The sequence below is a fragment of the Quercus suber genome, unplaced genomic scaffold, assembly GCF_002906115.3.
Source record: "Quercus suber isolate HL8 unplaced genomic scaffold, Cork oak 2.0 scaffold_83, whole genome shotgun sequence".
Taxonomy (NCBI): domain Eukaryota; kingdom Viridiplantae; phylum Streptophyta; class Magnoliopsida; order Fagales; family Fagaceae; genus Quercus; species Quercus suber.
Window position 1 is genome coordinate 1 of NW_027069548.1, and position 23,388 is coordinate 23,388.

At 33.7% G+C, this 23,388-nt stretch overlaps 3 long non-coding RNA genes and 1 other non-coding gene across 6 annotated transcripts; 2 read left to right on the plus strand and 2 right to left on the minus strand.

Annotated features, from left to right (window-relative positions):
- The first annotated feature begins 2,023 nt into the window (after window positions 1-2,023).
- LOC112036366 (uncharacterized) lies at window positions 2,024-3,195 on the plus strand. The gene is made up of 3 exons (XR_010629140.1): window positions 2,024-2,100; window positions 2,456-2,529; window positions 2,959-3,195. It is a non-coding gene; the product is annotated as an uncharacterized LOC112036366 (long non-coding RNA).
- Window positions 3,196-6,843: 3,648 nt separating this feature from the next.
- Window positions 6,844-12,481, minus strand: LOC112036347 (uncharacterized). 3 transcript variants are annotated; one of them, XR_010629132.1, is made up of 7 exons: window positions 11,832-12,481; window positions 11,009-11,097; window positions 10,466-10,607; window positions 9,522-9,578; window positions 9,122-9,192; window positions 8,252-9,021; window positions 6,844-7,116 (listed from the first exon to the last, which is right to left on the minus strand). It is a non-coding gene; the product is annotated as an uncharacterized LOC112036347 (long non-coding RNA). The 3 variants fall into 3 exon arrangements; XR_002885638.2 differs by having other exon boundaries at window positions 6,844-7,136; window positions 9,522-9,574; window positions 11,832-12,480; XR_002885637.2 differs by having other exon boundaries at window positions 6,844-7,136; window positions 11,832-12,478.
- A 7,368-nt stretch (window positions 12,482-19,849) lies between these two features.
- On the minus strand, window positions 19,850-21,474 carry LOC111998038 (uncharacterized). Its single transcript, XR_010629135.1, has 3 exons — window positions 20,882-21,474; window positions 20,604-20,716; window positions 19,850-19,891 (listed from the first exon to the last, which is right to left on the minus strand). It is a non-coding gene; the product is annotated as an uncharacterized LOC111998038 (transcript).
- Window positions 21,475-22,393: 919 nt separating this feature from the next.
- LOC136067734 (uncharacterized) lies at window positions 22,394-23,388 on the plus strand. Its single transcript, XR_010629141.1, has 2 exons — window positions 22,394-23,111; window positions 23,188-23,388. It is a non-coding gene; the product is annotated as an uncharacterized LOC136067734 (long non-coding RNA).

The following is a 23,388-nucleotide window of genomic DNA, read 5'->3' on the forward strand; positions in this document are numbered from 1 at the left end:
AAAAAAAAAAAAGAGCCCGGCCTTCCAAAAATTTAAAACAAAACTGAATCTCCCAGGCTCTATTTGAGTTGAATAGATATGAGTTAAATTTATGGCCATGGTTGCAAAATTATTTTAAAGCTTTTTTTTAGGGACCTTTTAAAGCTATTTTTTAAAATGTACAACTTTTGTCATAATTATTTATGTGGCAAACTATGAGTACTAGAGAAAAATGGTAGGTCCATGAAAAAGTCATACAACCAATTACATTCTGCCATGCAAAGTAATTATATAAAAGGTAATTTTGTTAAGTAATACTAAAATTACTCTTAGTTTCAAATTAAAACATGGTAGGTTTTTTTTATTTTATTTTTTATTTTAAGAAAAGAACATGGTAGTTTTGTGCTTAGTGTAATCATCATAATTGAAACCAATTAAATTTACTATGCTAACCCTAAAACAACTACAATGAATACCAAGAAAAAAAAAATCCACAGATTCTCTCTCAATACTTTTTTTTTTTTAATGGAATACTCAATCTTGTTTTTAAATGCGCGCAATTTACACAAAAATTAACTGCACATTAAAATATTATATCATGAGTAAGTAATCATAATTAATAAAATATTGTATGTGTATAATACGATAAATATGGAAACAAATATATTTCGGCATTTAAAAAAAAAAACTATATTTCAAAAAATTTGGTATAAAAATATGAAAACGGAAAAAGATCAGTACATGCGTATGATACCTTTATTTTTTAACATTTCACAATTAAAAAAATAGATTTACTCGCAAATAACATAATATAGTAAATTTTCTATTTCCATTAAATATATTCATATTATAATTAAATCATGAACAAGTAAAAAAATGTTTATTAAATAATATAATATAATAAACTTTATTTCTTTATTTATTTTTACGTCTTTTTGTCTTTCCATCTCGATATGCTAATTTTGAAATCTTTACCGTTCCAACCAGTTATGGTTTTCACTTTATAGTATTAAACAAAGTGTTTTACTAACTTAAGGGCATACATTAGTAAATCATGGGTTTATTGGGTAATGATTAGCTAGCTCAAATTTTATGGTGGGGGTTGTGGGACCCTATTAGAGAGAGAGCATTGCATGGGGGTTGATTATGGGTTAAAAGGGGTTCTAGGAGGGTGTTTGGTTACTAGTATTTTGATGTGCTAGAGTGGGATGGAATTAGGTTAGACAGGTTTCGATTTGACACGCAAGAAAGAGAATTTGAAAGTTGAATATATTGAAAATGCTAATGAGGTGAAATATTTAAGGATTACAATTGTTTGATAGGGCTTACTAGGAATATAAATAGGATTTAAAGTCTAATTTTTTTTTTTTTTTGTCATTTTTTAGTTGTACCATTGAGTTTTCTACCTTCAATAGCTCCCATTGGATTGGATTATGGAGATTTTCGAGCTGAAGGCTTTGCTTTGTTTCTGTTCTTTTGGTACTTCAGTTTAACTTTCACAAGCCTGAAGGGAGCAAGAAATTAAATGGGCATGGGAGCTTTCATTTGCCACCCGTGACAATAGACTTGTGCATGTGGCACACATTCAAACTAGTGGCCACCATCTCTGAGTGCTCCATGTGGCATTTCTTTTTCTAAAAGTTTTTAGAGTTCAGAAAATCACAATTCAAGAGTTTAATTGGTCTTAGTTCAATAATTATTTTCTTGACCTGTTTGGAGTCTCTTTATATAATGGCCTTTTAAGTTCTGATAATCATGATTTAGAAGTTTTAATTGGTCATAATTCAATAAAAATTTTCTTGACCTGTATATTAAGCCTTTATTCAATGAAGAAGATAGGACTAGGGAGGTACTCAATAGTTTTATTTTTATTTTTATTTTTTTAAAGGCATATAATAGCTTGTAGGTAGAAGTTTTGTTTTCNGGGGGGGGGGAATCTTCCATGTTGCTAATTCAAATTGTGAGGTATTATGATATTATCTTTATATTGAGGTATTCAGTTGGTTTCATCAAAATACTTATACGATTTTCCTTGGTTGCTCAAAGCTTTGATGAAAAGAAGAATGGGAGATTTCGGCTAGATGACTTCATATCTCTTTGTATATTTTTACAGTCTGCTCGGTAAATGTCCCTTATACTTGCAAAAAGTTCATTTTTAATGTTGTACCTTCTTCATTTTTAGTGAAATGTGGGCAACAGTATAACTGTACAAGTTTAGGGCATGGTGAACTGGGGGGTATGCATGGTGCCCATGGGCTGGTTTTGGACTTATATTTGATGGATCTCATTATAGTCTTCTAGGTTTGATTCTGCCAAATGGTCTGCCCTAGCACATGTAAACTCCTACTCCATATGACACATTACCTTAATTGAGACTCCTCAAATCTGGAATAAATAAGTTATATTCATTAAACTATATATACTAGTCTTCAAATATTATCGTGCTGCTATGAATTTTTAATCTTGTTTGTTGCAGGCATTTATTCAGTTCATTTGATACAGCAAAGCAAGGCAGGGTGACTCTTGATCTCAACCAGTTTGTCTTTTGCAGTGAGTTCACTGATTCTCCTACAAGAAAAATTTAAAAGTACCCTGGTTCCTTATAACAGTTGACTTTTAGTTCATTGACCTTTTGTGACCCCTGTAGTCTTAACAGACTGCTTAAGCTCTTTGATAGAAGAAACCAAAGAGAATTTCATCCCCTAAAAAGTCTGTTATAAACTTTATACCTGGCTATATCAGTGACTTTCACCGTAAAAGCAGTCAAATTTTCTTTGTATCACCTGCCTCTTGTGATGAGGGAGGAGGGTTGGTCTGGGACTCTGCAAGCTCATTGATCCCATCCTAGATTTGCTTGATTTTGAAACTCTCCATAACTGTTAAAAAGAGTCCAAAATGTTGCTTTACAGTGTGCTAGTTTTGTGATATACGCATTGTCAAGTAACATATTTGAACATATTGCATTATTTTCTTGTCCAGCTGCAAATTGTAGAATATGAAATCAACTCCAGAATACCAGGCAAAGGTGACTAGCAGATGCGGTATATTGCCTCCGTACATTTTGTCTGATGTTTATACTATATTCCATTTTTCTAGCTTTGTGTAGTTCTTTTTATACAGTTGTTGATACTGAAAATTGCTTATTTGAAATGATACTGCCAAGCAAGATGTGCTTAGTTATGGCCAATGTATCTCATCTCAGGTCTTGGTCTGTTTTTTTGCGTTGTACGATTTATATTCTTTTATTTAGTAATCTTACTATCACACTATCACCCATTAGGATAGGAACTATACAATGAAAAACATGAGTCTGGATAATGAACAAATGAGGAATGATATGGATGAGCTTATATCATGAACCTAAGGCCACCTCAGTGTATCTTTGTCTTCAACAAATATCTTTGTCTTGGCACTCCAATTTTCAATGACAGGGAATTCAGATTGTTTCAAGCTAGTCACGCCATGATCGATGCAAGACCATTAAAGACCAAAATGTGCAACTGAACTTGGATTTCTTCGCTATCTTCCTGGTCACTACCTAAGTACCTTGGGCATTTAACCTCGCAATTGTCACTTCTCTTTCGTCCAAGATCCAAATATATGCTAGCTGTAAGTGGTGTCACACACTTTTGCCACATGCTTGAATTAAGAACAAGAAAAATAAGAAACTAGAGGACAAGCCTCAGGGTCTGGGACCTTAATCACATAACACTCTACATAACTCTGAACACCATCCAACTAGCATTTTCCAACCACACAGATCACTATATCACTTAGGTCGTCAAACTGCCCAACCTTTCTCCTGCTCCTCCTCCATATGAGAGCTTTCTAATGAGAGATAGAGAGTGAAGGTTTTGGTTGGTTTAGAAAGAGAAGGTAAGGGTTAGAGAAAGAGTGTGTGTGTGTGTCTGTGTGAAGGGGACGGCTGCTGGAATCAAATTGGGCTAATGTCTCCACTAAGGTTGTTAAGATCGGGATCTTATGTAAAATTATAGAAGGTAGGTGAGATTGTGGATATCAAATGGCAAATCGTAAGGTTCTACCTATTTTCAAATTTAAAACAAAAAAACACATTAATAGTGACTTTATATGTTGAATAATCACGTAATTTATAAATTCATCCATAAAAAAACAAAAATTTATATACATTAACATAATTTTCTAGAAAAAATAGAAAGTCATACCATCACAACATGAAAAAATAAAAACCTTTAAAGCTTCATCAAACCAAAAGTTTATCCCACAAAAAAATATAAAAATATAAAAAATTAAAATTTTATGTTTTGGTAGGATTCCATATGATTATACAAATTTTTTTTTTTTTTATCAACAGCAAAAGAATTTTTTTGATAAAGAAATAGAACAATTACAAAATATTGGCTTGCTCCAACCGTATGGCATTGCAAAAGGATTGAGGAGCAGTACCTAAAGAAAAGGAGTTATAGCTAGTTTGTTACATAGAGACCAAGATGCTAAGATGTGGGCCGCAACATTAGCTTCTCTAGGAATCCAACTAAATCTGCAGTTTGGTATTAATGCTGCCAGAAACGCCATACTGCTTTTGACAGCAAAGCTTGATTGAAATCATGGAGGTGCATGAAGCCTAGACCTCCTTGATTCTTTGGATGACATAGGTGATCCAAAGCCATTGGGGTGAAGTAATGGCTGGAGCTATTTTTTGGGTTCCACCACAACTTACGTATTAATGCATCCATCTCCTCACAAAGATCTTTTGGAATCTGAAAATTTGCCATTATATGGGTTGGGGTTGCTAATACCACTGTATTTATAAGCGTTGCACGTCCCATCCAGGACAAACTCTTGCTATTGCCCCCACTAATTTTTGACTCAATGTTTTCCTTTAGATAGTCAAAATCTTTCTTTTTCCTTGTGGAGAGGGATAAGGGGATTCCAAGATATTTTACACCTTCGGGAAATTTACTTAAATTCAAGCACATCCAAAAATCACATAGCTCACCACCGGCCATATACATTTCCAAATTACGAATTTAAATGTTCCTTATCCTAGCAAAAAGTTCATGTTTGATGTTGTACCTTTTTTATTTCATGAAATGTGGGTAATAGTAAAAGGTAAGCTCATGGACTGGTGATTATTCATGGTGCCCATGGGCTGGTGGTTTTAGACTTATATTTGATGGACCTCATTAAAGTTTTATAGGTTTGATTTTGCCAAATGGTCTTTCTAGCACATATAAACTCCTACTCCATATGACGCTTTTACCTGAATTGATACTTGTCAAATTTGGAATAAATAAGTTACATTCATTAAATTCTATATACTAGTCTTCAAATAATAAGAAATTATATATATACATATTAAAAATTTTAGGATATATAGCTACATTTGGTATTTTTTTTATTGTATATTAAACATTTTCTTCTTTTATTTTATAAAATACATATTGCCTGGATCAGTTTGGGTCAAGTTGAAGAGTTTTTTCAACCTAATCCAACCTATCACAGGGGTCCAACCCAACTCAACCTAACCCACGTTGATCAGGTTGGGTTGGACAAATTTTTTTTAAATTACTATTATTATTATAAAATTGAACATTAGAATAACATCACTAAAAATAAAAACAAATTTATAACCAAATAGTCATAAGCATAATACCAAACAAACACAAACTATATGAGAAGAACTTAAGGTTTGGGTTAAGGTGAACAAATATTAATCAATAAACAATTCAATGAAATACTTACACAGATAAATAAGAACCTCTGCAAACCAATTAACTAACCACTAAACAAACATAGCTTCTAATTCATGTCAATGTAGCCTTACAGAAATTACACAACCATATCCATGTAAATTATTTGGTTTATTTAGAATTATTATGGTATTTTGTGTAATTATATAGTCCCTGATTAAGGACTTAAAATTCATTGTTTATCTAGATAGATGGCTTCATTAGAATCACTATGGATAAGGTTGTGTAATTCTGTAGTCCCCATGATCAATGCATGATATAAAAGACCCAACGTGCAAGAGAACTTGGATTTAACCTTGCAATTGTCAATTCTCTTTCGTCCAAGATCCAAATATATGCTAGCTGCATGTGTCTCTTGCGTACTTTTGCCGCACGCATTAAAAGTAGTACCAGTCCAAGATCCAATACCACCCTAAATGCTTGTATTTCGTCAAACAGTCGCTCATTCATCCTATACTTCTCTAAAGATGACAGTTAAAGTCACGAAGGTCCATTTGTTGACTTGGATTATCTAAAAGAGCCCAAGTATGTTGTCATTGTGTCTCGGGTGACCACTAACACCAGTCAATCTCCATTTGAATCCATATCTAATGTTTGTAAAAATTGCATTAATTAATATGGTTGGGGGAGAAGCTTTGCTCCTCCAAGTTGCATTCTTGTCGCCACCAATTAGGATGGAACTATATGATGAAAAACACGAGTCTTGATAATGAAAAATGAGGAATGATATGGTTGAGTTTGTATCATGAACCTAAGCATTAGAACATGTCTAGAGAAGATCATAAATGAAAGAAGAAAAGAGAGGAGCCTCAGAATACAATTATTGAATCAGGGGAGCCCCCAAACGTGGATCAAAGCTCTACCACATGGGGTAAAATAAGGAACTTTAAATTTATAAGCAATTCAATGCATTAATCATAAAAAATAAAAAAAAATAAAAAAAATAAAAACCTCTGCAAAACTATTAACTAAACACTTAAGGAATTTGCTACATCATGATCAAGACTCGAACATTAAAGTTGAGCTATTTACATAAAACTCTTTCCAGGTAGGTAGAAATTAGAATACAATAAACAAATCAACATAAACCGAAACATTCATGTCAATCATAACCATAATTGTCAACCAAGTCTAGAATATAGATATCAGTAATGATTCTATATATAAACCCAGTCCTTCACTAGGGACTACAAAGTTTACACAACAATATCCATAATGATTCTCATCTATCTAAATAAACAAAAAGTTTAAGTCCTTCATCGGGGACTATATAATTACACAAAGCATACCATAGAGATCTAAATAAACAAAATAGTTTTAAGTTTTCCATGGACTGCATAATTACACAAAACCACAAACAACAACAAAAGCGTGGCCTCTGTCTAAGCATTCTGGAAACAATGACCTTGCATAAACAAAAAAACCCTGTTGACAAATTGACAAGAGAACATTAAAAAGTACTGCATAATAAAAAAATTTTAAAAAAAAAAATCATCAATCAAAAGGAATTTTTGAACACATAATACAATGATAATCAAAGAGTTAATGGCATTGAAAATAACATTTTTGTTAGTACTTTGTGTCAATGGTGGAAATTTGTTGTATTACTAAAAATCTCAAACTACAATAACTACTGTACAATTAGTTCTAGTCTAAGAAGAAATAAATATGATGGATTTACCATACACTTCACACCATTAACAATTTTTTAGAATTTAAAATTTTGAATAAGAAAGCAACATCAATTAACTAATCGTATCAAGTATATGATTCTCAAAAAAGGAAAATCATATCAAGTATATTACTCCAAAAATAAAAGAGAGAAGAAAAAATTCCTCTCTACTGTTAGTTTTGTTCCTTATCAACTGATCTTCACGTTGGTACTCTTTACCTAAGCAAAATAATGTACTCATTTGCTTAAAGGAGGACCAAGAGATGCTTAATTCATCCATACTCTTAATCAATTCTAACCTTCCAACTCATAACCCCAAAAAACACAAAACCAAAGTAAAAATTCCCATGTTTGCAGTTTTCCTAAAATCAACAAACAAATCATCTTTTTTCTCTCTCATCTACATATACAACAGAAATTCTCACAAGGATAGACAACGATATAGGAGCATCTAAAAGCCCAAAGCAAAGAAGGCCAAATACACCATTTTGCTCAAGGCTGTTAACTATCATAAGACTGATTTTTTTTATTGATCTATGTTCCTATTATTATTATGGATTCAAAACTTTATAATGTCATGTGACTCAGGAATTAGGGTTGAGTATGGCAACCTCATATCTATGTGAAATTATATACATATAACACCCATAAACCTAATCATCCCCTATGGGGAGGTGACCACCAATGCTCAATTTATTCATGTCAGTTAAGTTAATACTACTCATCCACTTTACAATGCAACCCAAAAATAGAAGAACAAACGTATTTGCAATGCATTAGAAGTCCAGTAGGCCTTCAATGTTAAGCATGTAAAAACCAGTATGCAAAAAAGTTTATACAACTTTCTTTCTATTGGAACAAAGAATACCTGTTTATAAATTGATATAGTAGGAGTGCCGAGGCATTAGCTAGCCTTCATTTGTTACCAAAGCTACAAACCTGAAAATATTAGATGGCACAGTAAGCAAATATTCAATGAAAAAAGAAAGGTCTCTAAAAAAAATATTGAATTTCAAACTATATGTAGCTATGGTTAACAAATTTATGTTAAAACTTAAAACTAATTTTCAGACATCTAAACAAAGTACTTTACTTGTAGGTAGCTTTACAGCCATACGATTCCCTTTCTAGCAGGCTCGATAGGGTGCATTTAAATTTTTTTTTTCCCCTTCTCATGAAATTCCCGTATAACTCCATCTACAAGTGACATGCAGATTCTTGGAAATCTCCCATTCAGTTTATCTTCCAAGAATCTGCATGTCACTTGTAGATGAAGTTATACGGGGATTTCATGAGAAGGGGCAAAAAAATTTAAATGCACCCTATCGAGCCTGCTAGAAAGGGAACCGTATGGCTGTAAAGCTACCTACAAGTAAAGTACTTTGTTTAGATGCCTGAAAATTAGTTTTAAGTTTTAACATAAATTTGTTAACCATAGCTACATATAGTTTGAAATTCAATATTTTTTTTTTTAAGAAACCATTCTTTTTTCATTGAATATTTGCTTACTGTGCCATCTAATATTTTCAAGTTTGTAACTTTGGAAACAAATGAAGGCTAGCTAATGCTTTGGTTGATCCACCAATTCTCATGTTTGCATGAACTGGAGCTCCAAAGCCAATGGAAGAATCTTGTTGTCTGGAAAAAGAATGTAAAATAATTAGAACTCACATTTAGGGACAAGCCAACAATAGTAAAAAATCTCGTTTAACATTCAGCACAAGAAAAGGGTATTTACCTCTCTGAAATCGTCTTCTCCAAATCAACAGATGGTCCACCACAAATGAAGAGTATATTTTTGGTATCCATCTGTGAATCATCAATAGTTATAAGAGGCACAAGTAACAACTATAAGGAACACAATTCTAGAACTAACAAGCTGTCCAAGCTATTTAACTGTTTAAAATTCATATTCCCACAGCTCCCAGTAAAACTACATTTATTTCAAAATATTTACAAACTATTTTCAGCAATTTCATGTGGCAAGAGCCTGGCGTAACACCAAGTTCTCCAGGAATTGTCAATTCCCAGTGCAATTGAGCGTTCCTTTTGCCTATGAGGCTATGACTTGCCAGATATAATTGCATAAAATGGAAACAAATATAGGAGAAAAATAGATAGTTTTAGATCCAGCATACCTGAATGAGATCACCATGAGGACTCTTCTGAGCTCCTCAATCAGGAACACTCACTATCTGACAGAAAACATTTAGTCAACATATATATAGCCTAATATAATATCATAACATACACAATCAAACAAGCAAATTCTCGAAGCTTTGGAACTGACATCTTCATTGTATTAGAAACATGTTCCTCATGTTAAGGACATCTTCAGAGGTGAAAATGCTTGTTTTTGTTTTATAGGCAAGTTACAAACAAACCCAATGAGTATTAAATACAATCAAGTTTAAGAACTCCCCACTATTTTCAATAAGCTTTGATGTATTCAATCTAAGAGAAAGCAGCTGATAATCTGGAAGCAAAGACTGTGAGGCAAGAAAACAGACGCAAATGAAAATTGAATCAAAGCAACCAACACATGCATAAACAAAATAACACAACAGTTAATATATTACTACAAAATATAGGTAATGAAGGCAAAGGTTGGGTGGAGATAGTGTAGCGAAGAGGCAGGGAAATAACTCATTGTAAGAACTCACAAAGCCCTACACAAAACCAATTAAAAAGGCCAAAAAAAAAAAAAAAAAACCCAATTCCGTTCCATCTAAAGTTGGATTAAAATTTTTTTAAAATCTTCAATGAGGGAACACATTTAAGTTGTCCTCAACTGGAAAAGAGTATTAAATCCAACGGAAAAGCCTGCATAAAAAAAATATTTCAACGTTAGAGTTTCAGTCTTGTTGAGGATCTATAGCCTACTCCAATGTTTTGGGACTAAGGCTTTATATCAACAGCCAAAATCTGTTTTACTATTGCTAACTCATATGACCTTACATCTTTTGCTCAAGATGTACCAACAAATTGAAATTGGTCTGTCTTATCACTCACAATGTGTTCAAGGTGACATTATGTTATAAAAAAAAATGATTTTATCAATCAATAGTTGCAAATCATATACCTTAACTTGTCTCTATTTTAATCTCAATCTCCATCTTGCTTGTGAGTTTGTGAGGAAGAAAGATACCCACGGTTTTGCCCATTTATCACTGTGCAGACTGTCATTTTGTTGCTGAACTAAAATGCATCATCATTCAGGCAACCTGATAAATATAGAATCTTATTATTATTTTTGAAGACCCAAAATTTAAAACCATGACCTACTAGCTACTAGCAAAGATCTTTTTTATTTCAGAATTGAAATCACCCTGAGACTTGAGTTGCATTCTAAATTTCTAAATTATTATCCCTTTACTCTCTATGACTAACAACAAATAAAGGTTATGAAAAGGAAAATTTTATGGACATCAATGATAACTATTACACAGCATCGGATAAACACAGCTTGTTAATGCCATGTGTTTGTAAAATATGGCTAAAACAAGATTTTCATAAAAATCCCACGATAAAAGCATGAGTGTGTTAAATAAATGCCTAATAAACTGTTAACAGGTGACAGAAAATTCATTGACATACAAATTCGTATGCAAGGAAGAATGATCACCTATATCCTCTTTGGTAAAAAGCTTCCGAAGAGCAGGCTGCAGCAATGTGACCATCAGCTAAGTCCATGACATCGATGTAGCCTCGGACCTGTTAGATCATAGGTTTTAATAATATGTCAATGTGGGTCCTTTTGGCCTTTTGAAAGATCAAACAAAATTTGTCTTCCAGAATTATGTACAGAAAGTGAGATCCATAACAAATCCAGAGGATGCAACGTCAAGTTTTATAGAATTACAAAACAAAGTTACAAAATAAAAGTGATGACTCAATCTGATCCAAGAGAAAGAATAAACCCAGTTGTACACTTTGTTATTAGAAAGAAAGCAGCCACTCTTGTCAAGAAGAAATGAACATAGATATTGAATTTATAATAAATCACACAGAGTCCCTTCAAGTGATTATAAAGGAGTGCTTCAAAATATGAAATTTATGATAAACCATCAATATAAAGAAAAGAAGGGAGACAGAAGCAACGAAATATTTATTAAAGACTCAGCACACACAATGGCAAACAAAGTCACAAAAAGATGGGATTTTTAGCATAAACCGGCGCTGACCCATACAATAACCCATAACATATACCCGAATCAAAGTTTCTCAGTCCACATTTCATCCCAGACAAAGTCGATTATTTTACGAAACCCATCAGACACAAATTTCATTATTTTACAAATCCCATCAATGTTTAGAGAAATTGAAACACAAACAAAATCAAAACAGAGCACCTGAACAAAAACTTTGAAATACAAACATTGAAATTTAGAGGAATACAAAACAGAGCAAGGTGGGTTTACGAAGGGAGAGAGAGAAAACGTGGTCACCTGGGCAGAGGTCAGAGCTGATGTCGGCGCAGGTGAGAGATGAGGGTGTCGTTGGTGCTAGGTCTTTGCTTGGATGGATTCTTCTCTCAACCGTGCCCACGCGTGAGATTATGAGATGAACAACACCACTAGAGTTTGATATAAAGGCTGGGTCTCAGAAAAAGTCAAGGAAGTGATTTTATGTTGGTTCAGAGAGGTGGGTGAGATGAGTGAATGGGGAGGCTGGGTTATGAGTAATGTCATCCGAAGGACTGAGGAAAAAAATGAGGGAAAAAGGTAGTGTAAAACTCTTGCTTCAGCCAGAGAGAAGCCAAAAAAAGAGAGAGAGAGAGAGTTACAAGGGTCTTGAATTTGATGTGACTATACACTGCGCCGGGTCCCACATAGTTGAACGTAATAACCAAAATGCCATCAAACTCTGTTTTTGAAAACTATTTAAAATCCCAGAAAACCTGTTCTCAGTTTTCATTCCTGTATCTCAAATTTTTGAGATGAAAGTGTTTGATAAGACAAAAGTATGCCACACAAGGCACCCATGATTAACTCGTTGGCTGCACTCAGCATGGAGCCTATAGCTCATGCTGACAGTATAAGTTATAAAGGAGGCTGAAGATCCTGAAACTGACAGACAGTGATAGGCTGTCATGGAAGGAGGTCCACAGAGAACCCTATATGGCTAACTCTCTTATGAGGCTGACGACCCCTCCTAACTAAAGGGAATAAGGCAATTTGACGGTCTTAAAGCTAACGGGTCTGATAAGAACCATGACTTGGCCACCACGCATAAGCTATAAAATGATGACTTGTATTCCACGTTCAATATTAGAGTCTTATAAGGAAAGGATTCCAAAATCTATGCTCATACGGATTCTTATAAGAAAAAGATTTCTACTTCAAGGTAGAGAGGTCAACTATTTACTACTATAAAAGTCTCAATACCCTCACAAATCAAGGTACGCATAATTAACCCATCTCTAGCACTCTAGAGTTGTAAAAAGTTCTAACTTGACTTTCGGAGGGTATTTGGCCAGCACTACACCGGTGCTCTCTAATAGGTCTTCTCCTTTTTGTTGTGCAGGTGTCATTTCAAAAGTACAAGCATTGTGCAACTCACTGGTAATATTTTCGGCATCATCAATGTTTAACAGAGTAATTTGAGTAATATAGTTTTGGAAACAATGAGAGAAAAAACGCCAAACAAAATGCAACTCAGTGGAGCACGAAATTTGAGTTTTGATTTATTAGTTTTGAGTTATACAAAATATCTAAATCCAAATACCCTCTAAACTATCATGTTTAATGTATGTATGGAGATTTGAGTAATATTATTTGTATTTTTTTGAAATAAATGTGGGTGAAAAATATATATGAATATACGTGTAATATTATTTAAAAATTAACAATATGTATTTAAAATGTATTACCAAACAATACCTAAAACTCTTATGACACTGGACATTTGGCACCGTTTCCCTCCCCTATGGCAACATCTCTTTTAATTTTCAAATGTTAAAGTATAAAACTAGATGTGCTTTTTTTCCTCTCTCGTATGGGCTGGCTCACTTCATCTAAAATGTTCCCCATTTTTAATGCAGCTCTGATATCTATCCTTAGGGAAGAGAGTCACGTGAGGAACGGATGGTCCAAAATGAAAGTTCACTTTACCAAGCTCATTGCCTCCATCAGTGCTGAGTTGCTCATAAAGCACGCTATATGGTACCGATGTGATTTTGCAAGAGAGAAGAAAAAAAATGAAGAGACATAGAGGCGTGAGAAAGTCTTACAACTTTCCATTTTTGGCAAAGCTATTTACATCTATCTGATGCTATTACTTTGACAACAATAAAGCAATACCATAGTAATGTTATTTTGATTCGCAATTGATTCCCTCTTTTACAACCGAATTTAATTGTGTTGACTGACTACTGTGTACAACTCACAAATTCGATTCTTTCTCCTCACACAAATGTATATGGTGGAAGCCCTACTAAAAAACGAGTTTGAATGACAATTGAAATCCACCACTCGAATCAGTTTCCTCCTTACGCAAAAAGTACGTACAGTGTTACAGAGTTTTCAAAACAACTTTAATTTGTACGGAGAACAAGAACCGATCTTCAAACTTTCTTTCTATAACCAAAAAGCTTTTGAAATCCACCAATCAAAATGGTTTAACAAATGGGAATTTGAATTCCGCAACTTGACTCTAGAACTTCTTCCTTTTTTGCTGAGACTCAGACAGTCAGACTTTCTTTCTATAACCCAAGGGACCCCACCATGCATGATGCATACCCACAATCCCATTAGATCGGACATGTTATATATAGTATGTTTCACCATGCAAGCAGAAGGTTCTCAGATTGGACATGATAGATTTCTTATTTATACATTAAACTCCATTTAGCAAGAGAGTGGGCGGCCACATTGGCTTCTCTAGAGACCCACCTAAAAGACAAAAATGAAAGATTGGAGGCCATATACTTTACATTTGAATAACATTCTCAATAGCCCATGGGATGGCCATGCCATGCACTGCACTGTGATAGATTTATAGCAAACCTGAGAGTCACCTTCAACCGTTACTGGAGCTGTACTTAATGACTCAGCAAGCTGCACTGCCCATAAAATAGCCTCTGCTTCTGCCTGGAGAGGGAGGGTGGCACACACACACACATATATATCATGTGGCAATGCATGATTGCTTTCACACACTTTTTTTTTTTTTGCTGAAAGATTAATTTTATTCAAAGAAAAAGAGCTACAAACCTTCAAGACACGCTGCGTCCTCCCTGATAACCTTAACAAAACAGGAAGGGCTATTACAAAAGTCAAAATAACCAAACACACTATACATTAAACTCCATTTAGCAAGAGAGTGGGCGGCCACATTGGCTTCTCTAGGGACCCACCTAAAAGACAAAAATGAAAGATTGGAAGCCATATACTTTACAGTTGAATAACATTCTCAATAGCCCATGGGATGGCCATGCCATGCACTGTGATAGATTTATAGCAAACCTGAGAGTCACCTTCAACCGTTACTGGAGCTGTACTTAATGACTCAGCAAGCTGCACTGCCCATAAAATAGCCTCTGCTTCTGCCTGGAGAGGGAGGGTGGCACACACACACACATATATATCATGTGGCAATGCATGATTGCTTAGCCCGATGCATTACATGTCAAAGGTATTCGCTTCATGTGCCTGACCAAGAAGATCTCTTAAAGTTAAAAAATAAGACTGCCTTCATCCCAGGTTGCCAACCAAAGACACTTCAATTAATTGGAACGCAAAATAACACACTACAAAATCTTCAACAGTATAAGTAATGTAGAAATTTTTTGTAAATATGTATACATTTTTTCTACTTACACATTAGATGGGTGTTGAACCGATAATCTTACACTTCATCTGACACTTGTAAGAGGCTAGGAGGTGCCATAAGTCTTGATTTTTTTCCCATCCTTATCTATCCTTTTATAATCACATTTCAACTCAAGCATTCTATCATTTGAATTTGCCTTTTAAAAAGCTTATAATTAAAATTAATATTAATATCCAATTTAAGTCCAAAGCTTTTGCCCACTTCTGTTACTTATGTTGAAGATAGTCTTCCAGCAAATATTCCTCATGTTATAAGGCTATCGATTACTCTTCATCCTAAAAAAATGAAAGAAAAAGACATGGGTAAATTGTCATGTGAATGCAACATAACACGTTTAAAAGTAATGATGGATTACTGGAGACTTCCTAATTGGGCAACCGGAATAAGCAAACCAGTTGGGAAAGTAGTCCATATTTCTTGCAATGTTCATTTACAACTTTCACTAGCTCATCAAGGTTTGATTGGATACTATTGGGGCGAACCTGAAATTTACAATTGAAAATGAACTTAAACAAGTTTTCAAAAGCTTGCACTAGACCAAAATTGTGAAGACATACCTGAAGAACGCCATCATCACTGCCATCTTGTTCCGTCCTAACAATTGCTCGATATCTTCATTTTCCTCTCCAACAATTTTTTTGGCATAAGATTGTTTAACATAAATCTAATAGAGAGGAAGGCATGATGACACTATTTTGAAACTTGAATGACCAATGGAAATGTTGCTTCTTCAATAGTTAATTGTACCAATCAAAATTAATTGTTCATAATCACACATGATTGAACATAATTTTTGAGGATGCATCTTTATTGTCAAAACTTGATTTCATGATATCTTTTGAATTCAGTGGTTTAATTGAAGCCCGTGTTACTTTCAGATTTATTTCATGAGATGCAATTGGAGATCATACCATCAACATTATAGTTTTCAAATCCACACACACAAATGGTATTCCTAAACTCTCTATTTAAGAATTTATATTGGACACTTAATAATAAAGTTTCCTATCCAAGATAAACAGTATCATAAATTACGGGTCTTATTTTTTTACTCATCTAAAATAAGATGGTAATATATAATAGGGCGGTTAGTCTTTATTAATATATTCTCAATTGTGTAATGCTTTGGTTAATTAGATTTGGGACAATTAAGAGAATGATTGGAAAATATTTTATGATACCCTATTTCAAAAAATTTCTTGTCTATTTTTATTGGGACAATATTGAAATATCTATTGTGCATGTATCATGAGTCCTATTGTTTGTTGTGTATTGAACTTTTTTTAATTGGGTAAATAATATAATATCCATAGTTTTAAGAAAACAAACAAGTATGTATTTTATTTATTGTAAATACATATGGCATCTAAGTATCGTGTATCTAATTATCACAATCATGATTTGTAAAATTCAACTTTTATGATATAGTATATATAATATGATTTGGACATTAACATATATAATGTTATTGTGAATATTTAGATAAAAAAAAAAACTAAATTTTCACAACTATAATTTAGTGTATATATATATATATATTAAATTTTGTGAGTATGGGTACTAAAAAAAAAAAAAAAAAACCTGCATCGGGTGACAGGCCATGGGGCCATAAATAATGTGAAAAATATTAAGTGATGGAAAATAAATAATAGTACAAAATAAATATGATATTTTAGAGTGATTACTGACGAAATTAAGGCTGCGTTTGTTTTGGGTGAAATTCATTTCCAGAAATGGTTTTCGAAGTTTTCGGGTGTTTGGTTGCGCTGGAAAATGCAATTTTCCGGAAATCATTTTCAGTTGACTCACGGTCAAGGGTGAAAATGATTTCCGGACTCATTTTCACTTCAAATGAGTTCCGGAAAATGGAGAGAAAGAGAGAGCATGAAGACAGAGAGAGGGAAAGAGAGAAGAGAGCACCGCCGTCGCCGAAGAACCCCGCCGTCGCCGAAGAACCGCGCCTCGCACCGCACCGCGCCTCGACGAAGAACCACTCCTCGCACTGCGCCTCGCGGAAGAACCGCTCCTCGCACCGCACCGCCTTCGCACCGCACCTCGCCGTGAACCAGCGCTCGATCTCGATCTCGATCTCAATCTCGATCTCGATCCCCGAAGAACCCAGCGTGTGCCTCACCGTCGATCGTCGATCGTCGTCGCCGCGCCTCTTCCTCTTCCTCGATCTCTCAGCTCTTTTTTTTTTTTTTTTAAAGTTTGATTGCTGTTGTTGTTTGTTGTTTTTTTTTATTTTTATTTTTTTATTTTATAACTGATTATTGTTGTGTTATTGTTGTTGTTGTTGTTGTTGTTGCGTTTGCCGGAATTTGTTGTTGTTGTTGTTGTGACCGGAATTTGCTGCCGGAATTTGTTGTAGGAAAATAGCATTTTCCTAATTGAACCAAACACATGAAAATATTTTCCACACCAATTTCATAATACAACCAAACACTTAAAAATATTTTTCTTTTCCAGAAAATAGTATTTCTGAAAAATATGTATTTTTCGAAAAATATTTTACACGAAACAAACACAGCCTAAGTGACAAAAAAATTGACCCAAACATGCTCTTAATCCGCCAACGAAACCACAAGTGTTGTTTTCGGTCGCAGAGTCAGAGTTAAGAGATATGGACAAGGGCCACAGGGCAACGGCCTTAAAAGTAGTGCGAGGTGAAATGATTTTTTTTTTGCCCCTGTGCAGGATATTATGATACTGCAAGTGTTGATTTCTTCTATCGATTGTATTTGTATTTGACCATTTTTCTCCTCCCCGTCTGTCAAGCAGTCTTTCTTTCTTTCTTTCTAATATTTTTTTTTAAAAAAACACAGTTGAAATTNTTTTTTTTTTTTTTTTTAGTACCCATACTCACTGAAGCCAGTGAAAAAAGAAAAAAAGAAAAAAAAATAAACCGAACCAGTGAAAAAAAAAAAAAAAAAAGGGAACCGAACAGCCAACCAGGAGAAGAAAAGGAGAAAAAATAAATAAATCAAAAGTGGTCAAAAGTTGCGGTTGGAAACTGTTTGTGGGTCCCTATTGTATGTTTAATTACAATATTGCAATTGAGTTATGAGTTATGAAAATTGAAAATAACCAAAATATGCTTTCAATTTTCATAACTCATAACTCAAAAACCAGAGAATTGAGTGATGGAAATAGAATTATAGAAATAGAGAATTAGTGTAGCCAAACAAGTATTTTACTATGGGTCCTACCATTTTTAAGAATTGAGTTATGAAAACAAGTGAACCAAACACCCTCTAAGATTTCGTACAATTTTTAGAGTACTTGGGTGAAAGAGAGACTAAAAATTGATAAAGAGATAATATTTAAAAAAAAAGGAGAAAAAAAAAATAGAATTATAGATATTGAGTATTTGAATGTATTGCAAAGTATGATATTAAAAATAGATAATTTAAGAGCCGTTTGGTATATGTGTTTAAGCACATATTTTTATTTTTTAAACATTACACATATTTCTACACACTTTTTCACTCACACGTATTTTCAAAAAATAAATATAACGTTACTAGAACAACATTAGCAAACGTCCCCTTAGATTTTTGAGTGACTAAAAGCTAAAATTTTTACAAACATCATATTTTGATCTTGTGGATGTTGAAGACTAGGTTTTAGGAATTACATGTTCAAAACTTCAAATATTGCATCTTAAAAAACACTTCAAATATTGTATGATCATGTTCTCATATCCATTTCAATACAATTCCATCTGTTTCGATAAATTTCAATTTATCCGGATCATTTCAGTTTACCTAGTCCACATGAATCCATTTGATGCGCTTACTCTTTTTTTTTTTCCTTTCTCATTTTTTTTTGTTGAGAAAATTCAGTGTACTTAATAATTGAAAAACATAGAAATGAAAAAAGAGAGGTTTGGATTAGCTCTAAAAAGATAGGTTTGTATCTCTTCTTAATCCAATCTTATTATTAAAAAAAATAAATTCTTCCAAATTCTATTAAATTTGAACAATTTAACTAGCTCTCTTTCTCTTTGTCCATGTGAACCTCTCAAAGTAATAAAACTAGTCTCATTCCTGTCAACAAAAATGCATTAAAAAAAAGTACTACATAATCAAATACAAGAAAAATAAATTAAAAGGAATATTTAAACAAAAAAAATACCATGATAATCAAAGAGCTAAATGGCATTGAAGATAACATTTTAGTTGATCTACTGTGTCAAAGATGTTAATTAGTCATACTTAAGAATCTAAAGCTACAATGACTACAAGGTGTTTAGCTGTGACCGCATTAAAACTACTTTAAAAATATATTTTTTTCTTTCAATCAAAGCAGATGGAAGGGTCAAGCTTTTAATACATCTTTTCACATAGGTAGAATATAATAGAAGATTCAAAATAACTGAGTCTAGAATATGGATATCCATAAATATTCTAAATAAGCCTTGAAGTTTGTCAGGGACTTTAGAATTATAGAAAACCACTTCCATAATGATTCTAAATAAACCAAGAAGTCTATGTAAAGGGGACTATACAATTACATATAACCATACCATAATGATTCTAAATAAACCAAGAAATTTAAATTGTTCACCAGGGACTACATAATACCCAAAACCACAAACAACAAAAGTTGTGGCCTCTGTCTAACCATGCTGGAAACTGCAACCCATGAATTAGCAAGAACACTAGTCTCATGCCTGTCAGCAAAAAAGTACTACATAATCAAATGCAAGAAAAATCAATTAAAAGGAATATTTAAAAACATGATACCATGATAATCAAAGATCTAATGGCATTGAAAAAATTACATTTTAGTTAATCCAATGTGTCAATGTTGTTAATTAGTCGAACTTAATTACTACTATAAGAATCTCAAACTACAATGAATACAGGCGTCTAGGTGTGACTGCATTAAAAACTACTGTACAAATACTTTTTTTTTTCTATAAAGAAAATGTATAGTAAGGTCCCACCGAGATTTGAATTCGGGTTTCTGGATTCAGAGTCCAACGTCCACAGAACATACTCATATTATTGTGACGAGGCCGATCTTTTATTGATCAGCCTGTTTTGTTTATTATTGTTGTGTTCAGCAATTTATAATATCATGTGATTTAAGGAGTCCAGATTGAGTTTGGCACCCTCATATCTATGTGAAATTATATAGATATAACACCCATAAATCAAATGCTCAATTTAATCCAACTAATCCACTCATCCACTTTACAATGCCACCCAAAAAAATATGAAGAAAGAAAGAAAGCAAGAAGGAAATGACAAACATATCTACAATACATTCAAAGTCCAGCAAGTCTTCTATGTTAAAAATGTAAAACTAGTATGACCACATCATTAATGTATGCAAACCGTTTATATATGCAACTTACTTTCTATTAGAACATAGAATACCTGTTTAGTACTACATCCTTAAGGTATGCCCTTGTTTGATCTCTCTTTTTTTTCTTAGAGCATCGTTTGATCTCCTCTTTCGTTTCTTCTTCGTTGTATGAACTCCACTATCCCTGCAAGATGTAAATCACAAATAGAAAGCCATGGGTTAACTTCTTGTAAACTTTTAGGATATTGTATATATCTATGTATAGCTAAATTTTTAAATACATTTGGTACCACCAATTAGAATAATAAATAAAAAGAAAAATAGTATAGAGAGAAAGCAGGAAACTCACAGAATCAGGCAATCCAACAAATTTACATACTTATCCAATAAGTATTTTTGAACAGACAAAATAGAGACATTCCACTGCGAGGAACCTTCATCCGGAGAAAGATCAAGTATGATACAATAAAGAAATTCTACACTCACAAAAGGGTCCTCCGGTGTTGGGTAGCCAGATCGCAAGATAAGGCAGAATTTTTTTTCACACAAATGAAGGAAACCAGGACGAAATGAAGCATCAAGAAATTCATGCTCCCCCAAAATTTTGCTGGTGCACAGACAATCTTGAAGCCACACATTCTTCTCTAAATCGTGATAGTATAGGGTGCAGTGCTCACTCTTACGGCTTAGAAAGGTATCCCAGTACAGTGTATTGCCCACGACTGCTGCTCTTCCATCACAACATAACGCACGTTTTGAAGGCTTGGGCTCTAAGTTTTTCCAAAAACCACCCACAACATTGTAGCTATAAAAATTGGCATTCCCACTCCCAGAGTCTCGAGGTCTAGCTACAACTATTCAGGACAAGGGCCAAGGGGGCGGGTTATTTAGATAGTCATACTGTACCGCCTCCTAAACCAAATTCGGCTTGGGCTTGAAACTTTTAAAGTCCGTTTAACTTAAAAGAGCCCTATCAAATTGTCAGATGCTTTGGGCTGGAGTTTACATGCCGTTCAGCCTTTTCAACTATTCTGCCTTAGGAAGTTAGGATTGACATAGGGTATTGCACCTGGTGCAATACCTCCACTTCTCTCACAATTTTTTTAACTTCTTTTACTTTTTAATTTTAACTTTTTAACTCTTTTTTAATATATTTTATTTAATGGCTGAAATTGAAAGTTGATTTTTCAACTTTCAATCTCATCCATTGATTAGATATTGCATCTGATATGAATTCATCTGCGTTAGCCCTATAGGCCAGGCTATGTAATAATTACACACTTAAGGCCCTTAGCTTAGCCCATGCGATGCGAAGCTATAATAACTGTTACATCATGGCCTTAGCCTTGCAAGCTGTGTTACAGAGTTTTCAAAACAACATTAATTTGTACGGAAGACGAGCCGATCTTCACACTTACTTTCTATGGTTTTGAAATCCAGCAATCAAAATCGTTTAACAAATGGGGTTTCTTTCTACCGTACCTCTCCTAAACTAAATTAGGCTTGGGCTTGAAACTTTTAAAGTCTGTTTAACTTAAAAGAGCCTAATCAAGTTGTCAGATGCTTTGGGCTGGACTTTCTTTCTTTTCGGCTGAGACTTTTTTCCTATAACTCAACCAACCCCACCATGCATGATGCATACCCACAACCCCATCAGTCACTGGCTCTTTGACACCCTTTTTTTTTTTTTTTTTTTTGAAGGAAATGACATGGGCCATTGATTGATTATACAAACACTATTCTTAAGATTCTATACAACACAATTTTTTGTTTATGTATCAAAAGAAACAATCAAGGATAATTTACTATTCTTGTGCTTTTTGGTTTTTGCTTTTCATATACTTCATTTTGATCATAGCTATAAGCCATAACAATTACATATTTTTTATAAAGCAAAGAGAATGATACTATGTTGTCCATTAATAAACACAAGACAATGATACTTTAACTAAATTCTCAGGTTGAAGTTGCTTTATGGTTAAATACTTTAATTGGATCTATGTAATTTTCTTGTTGCTACTTACTCCTTTTGGGAAAAATTTCCACATCATGCTGTTATTTATTAGTAAAAAAGATAAAAATAATATAAGCTTTTTTTATCTTACTGAGGAAAAATGACATTTTCAAGGTATATGGTTTCATTAGACTAACACATCTTTGTCCTTTGGGTGATCATTAAGGTCGTTTATTAGATACTTACATAAAAAAGAAGCTTGATCTTACATTTCTGTCAAATTACTATCAGATCTTGTTCTGCAAATGTTCGCATGGGTCAAGTTGGGTCGGGTTAAGGATATTCTTTGACCCAACTCACCTTGCAGACGGTCAAGATGCATCTTCACAAATTATGTCCAATCACGTGTGATTATGAACAATTAACTTTGATTGGTCCAATTAACTATTGAAGAAACAACATTTCCATTGGTCATTCAAGTTTCAAAAGTGTGTCATCATGCCTTCCTTTCTGTTAGATTTATGTTAAACAATCTTATGCCAAAAAAATTGTAGGAGAGGAAAATGGAGATTTTTGGGTAATTGTTAGGATGGAACAAGATGACCGTGATGATGGCATTCTTCAGGTATGTGTCTTCACAAATTTGGTCTAGTGCAGGCTTTTGAAAACTTGTTTAAGTTCATTTCAACTGTAAATTTCAGGTTCGCCCCGGTAGATCAATCAAACGTTGATGATCTAATGAAAGGTCTAAATGAACATTGCAAGATATATGAACTACTTTCCCAGTTTCCCTGGTTTGCTTATTCCCGTTGCCCAATTAGGAAGTCTCCAGTAATTCATTATTACTTTTAAACATGTTATGTTGCATCCACATGACAATTTATGCATGTCTTTTTCTTTCA